The following is a 4,297-nucleotide window of genomic DNA, read 5'->3' on the forward strand; positions in this document are numbered from 1 at the left end:
TTTAGAATGGTTTAAAAATAATTACAGACTTTTTTAAGTAAGCTGTCTCTTATTCCAAAATTATTAAAAACCTCGAGTAACAAAATAAACATATATCTTTATCACAAAACAATCCACTCTTATTCCACAATAAATTTAGTTAAATACATACAAATCACAATATGTTTTAACACCCCATGCGTATTGTCTCAACGACAAAAACGTTGAGTTTCTCTCCAATAGTGTTGATGAGAATAAGACCCTTCCAATCGTTCTCAAACGAGACTGTCGTAGAGAATTAATAAAAAACTCAAAACTCCGAAGACTCTATATTTTATGGTTAAAAAAAAGAAACGAAACGAGAAATGTAGCTGAAGATTCCAGCCATTTTGTTTTGACGAGAGCAAGTCCAGATCTAGATCCTCTAGATCTACTGGATCAACGATTTACACTGATGTATAACCTACGTAAATCTGCAAGATCTAGATTTAAATTTAGATCTAGAAATCTACATTATTGACTAGAGAGAAAAGTTAAAAGTATGCCTAGTGCCTCGTAAGTAAATGATAGATCTGGCTAGATCTAGAATCTAGTTCTAGATCTAGATCTAGTAATTTTTCAGTAACACTAGAGATCTAGATCTAATAGATTCTAGATCTAGAATAGAAAGATAATTATTTCCGTGGCATAGCTGTCCTTTTGGATCTATTCAATTTTAAATCTCTTCTATTTCAAATTGTTTGTAGATCTAGATCTAGACCTGTATCATGTATGTACAAGCTTAGGCTTAGGTCTAAAAATTACTAAAGCTACACATTAGGCCTACACATTATTCCTAAACTTAATGGAACATGGCTAAAATTCACTGAGCATTGTTGCACTTGGCGCTTAAGACTTAACACGTAAGGCCTAAATACTAATACTAAATAAAATTATTACGTCTACGTTAGCTTAAGTAAGACCTAGATTCTCTAATTTTCGTGACAGCTTTTTCTTCTTTTTTTGCCCTGCTTTATTTAAGTCACTTTTATGTGCTGGTAGCTTAAAATAAAACTTGTTCAGGAAGTTAATTTCTTTCTCCCTTTCATAATGCTGCAAATATGAGTAAGACGCATATTATTAAAATTAAATAGCTGCGATGAATAATCATTTGCATCTTTTTGGGGGTATTTCTTTTCCATGAACTGTGAAAGCCACAGAATTTGGTATCTCAAATTTTGCTTGTAACTCAAAGCGATTACTCACTCAACTGCGCGTATTTAAAAAATCTCGTATGTCGAGGCACTAGAATGTTGATGTACCACAGGATCTACTATATATTGAAAGAAAATATAAATTAATTATAGAATAATAGGCCTATAATATAGGCCAATATAGTAATAAAGGATAGCTTTAGATTTTATTCAGCCTACTAATAAATAATTAAATAGGCCTAAAGTAGTACTAGATATTAGATAAATCACTAGTTCAGACTGAGAATCATGAGCAATGAACAAAAATGTAATGTGTGTATTGTATAGGCTTATTTTTATTAAAAAAACAGATCATATCTTATACATTAAGGGCTCAATAAAATAAAAATAATTTATTTAGGACCTAGGCCTATGTATTGGAGATCTAAAATTCTAAATGAAAAATAAATTATTAATTAGACCAACAATATGCATAGTAGTATGATAGTAGGCTAAATCTATTTTAGTATTTAAATTTAAGGCTCAGCCATCTACTAAAAATATTATAATTGTCATAAGTTAAAACTAGACCAAGCCTATTTTATTAGTAGAAATAGTATTAGTATTAGCCATTAGAGTTAAGATGTTATAGCCTTATGTAAATTAATGTAATCAGTGTTAGATATTATGATATCGAGAGCATATATTATATAATATATAATATCGGATAGGGGCCTGCACTCTCTTAGTCATTAGTCTATTAGGTCTTACAAGTAGTTTAGCTTACTTATATATTATATAGGCTAAGTTATTAAATTAGGCCAAAGGCTTATTAGGAAAAGGCTTAATAGGCTTTAGTTTTTAATTAGGCAACAAGGCAGAGGCTTAATGTTGCGTATAGATTTAATTTTAAATTATGATTATATGCTACTCTGCGGTTATCACTATATAGAGTATATTATAGCCTAGGCCTATCTAAATAAAATAATTCAACTCACTTAGCTTACCATAATTTTTAAAAATGTTTTGTTAAGTATTCAGCTCTCTATGTCAGCTAAGGCCCATAATTGTAATTATCCTACTGTTAGATATATTAATTATTTAATAGTTAGTAGGCCTAATTATAGGAATTAGGTCTGATACATTGTCCTATACATTGGTCGTAGAGTAATACTATTGGGCTAGTAATTATATACAATATCTATACAAGCCTACTTATCGTTAATTTGGAAGTCTTTGCATTGACCTTAGTTTTTATAAAGGTATTTTTTTTTTATTTCAACTGGAGGTAGTTTTGATAACTATTAGTATTCTGAAAATTAAAATAGGTAGACTTAACATAAATTTGTTCTGAAAACATATTTAGAAATTGGTTTTAAAAAAATGAGGTTAGGATTGGGGTGATAACTAGTTGAGGATTAGATATGAAATTCATTGTGTTTATGCATGTTGTAATTTCTCTTTTACAGGTTCACCCAAAAAAAAGGGAAGATCTGATTTTTACCAGTAATAAGACTACAGCATACTAAATGACACAAGATGTTCTTTCTCTATTACCTCTTACATTTGACATAAAAGCAGGAAAAGGTATGACACTTATTAATAAGCTGCTTTAAATTTTATAATTTGTTTTTTTTTTATAACTTTATTGTACCACTTTTATTTCCAATGATGATAAATATAATTTAGTGTCATTTATTTTTTAAATATTTATATTATACTTATACTAGATATAACAGTCTATGCCTACAACATGGATCTCCAGGACTAAAACTGAAAAAATTTGCAATCAGTATATCACAAGGGTTTTAATACAAGCATCTAATCTGCTTTAGTGGCCAGAAGTGGGTGAATCCTCTCAAACTTGAATCAGGTAAGTTATCACAAGTTTACTTTGGTTTATTTTGAACATGTTGATTGAGATAGATTTTTATTTGTATAAATATTGTATTTAAAAAAATATTTTACCTAGTAAGACCAAGTCATTTGTGATGATTGATACAATATGTATTTTTATAAATAATTCTATATCTTTTTAAATATTTGTTTTGCAAAATATGATATATATATATATATATATATATATATATATATATATATATATATATATATATATATATATATATATATATATATATATCTTACATTATCATTTAGTGGTTGGTCTTACAAATTTGAATTATTTACTTAATTTGTCTTAACTGCTCAACAGGAACTAGGCATACCTAATGAGCGTCAAGCTGATACACTAGATCGAGGTCTCCAAACTTTTCAGTCCGAGGGCCGCATTAACTATCAAATTTCAGTTCGGGGGCCAGTTTCTTCCAGGCATGTCTTTGATTTTTCTGGGCAAAGTTCCTCAGCCATCACCAACAAACGTTTTTTCCGTGGAAAAAAGATCTCCGCGGGCCGGTTGAGAGGACCTCGCGGGCCGCATCCGGCCCGCGGGCCGTAGTTTGGAGACCCCTGCACTAGATCTACAGAAGAGTTTATACACAAGATAAATATTGATACATTTTAAGTTTTCCTTTTTTTAGGGATACATGTAGTGTTTTGGGAGAAAGGAATTAAATTATTTAAATTAGGCCTAATAGTTTATTTCTCTAGCTTATGTTTCACTTAAAAGAACTTACATTTTTCCCCCTTTATCACTAAAGCAAAAAATTTATAGATATCTATGCCATGATTCATCCCATTCAATCACTTTTTTCTTGTTTTGTTTTGATGTATTAAACTAAAGATTTTTTTTTGCTAATGTTATTATTTCAGATGGATTTTTAAGAAAATCATTTTGTTTTGTTTCAGGAAGTGAAAAGTGATGTGAAAGGCAACTAATACTTCCATCTACCATAGTTAAACAAGAATCTGCAAATGGCGATAATTGCAATAATCCTGATATATTCATTTTTGGCTTTATTGTCAGGTTTGATAAATAAATTATTTCGCAAAATTTGATGTATTTGGTTTTCTTACTGTGTACATAAGATGCGAGTGATTGAAAGCTGAAAAGTGTAGTATGTAGTTATAGTATTCCCAGCACAATTTGACATTAAAACAGTTGAAGCCTTTTAAAAAAACAAAAAAACTAAAAATAAAACAATCTAGGAATGCTGTTTCTATTAGCTGAGCACATATTTGGAAAATAA

The 4,297-nt window shown here is 29.6% G+C and overlaps 1 long non-coding RNA gene across 2 annotated transcripts; it reads left to right on the top strand.

Annotated features, from left to right (window-relative positions):
- Positions 1-2,620: 2,620 nt before the first annotated feature.
- LOC131956222 (uncharacterized) lies at positions 2,621-4,091 on the top strand. 2 transcript variants are annotated; one of them, XR_009388947.1, is made up of 4 exons: positions 2,621-2,738; positions 2,882-3,024; positions 3,364-3,483; positions 3,961-4,091. It is a non-coding gene; the product is annotated as an uncharacterized LOC131956222 (long non-coding RNA). The 2 variants fall into 2 exon arrangements; XR_009388948.1 differs by lacking the exon at positions 3,961-4,091 and having other exon boundaries at positions 3,364-3,541.
- Positions 4,092-4,297: the final 206 nt, after the last annotated feature.

The sequence above is a fragment of the Physella acuta genome, unplaced genomic scaffold (genome assembly GCF_028476545.2).
Source record: "Physella acuta isolate Inbredline_101_S28 unplaced genomic scaffold, ASM2847654v3 ptg001137l, whole genome shotgun sequence".
In the NCBI taxonomy this organism is placed as follows: Eukaryota; Metazoa; Mollusca; class Gastropoda; family Physidae; genus Physella; species Physella acuta.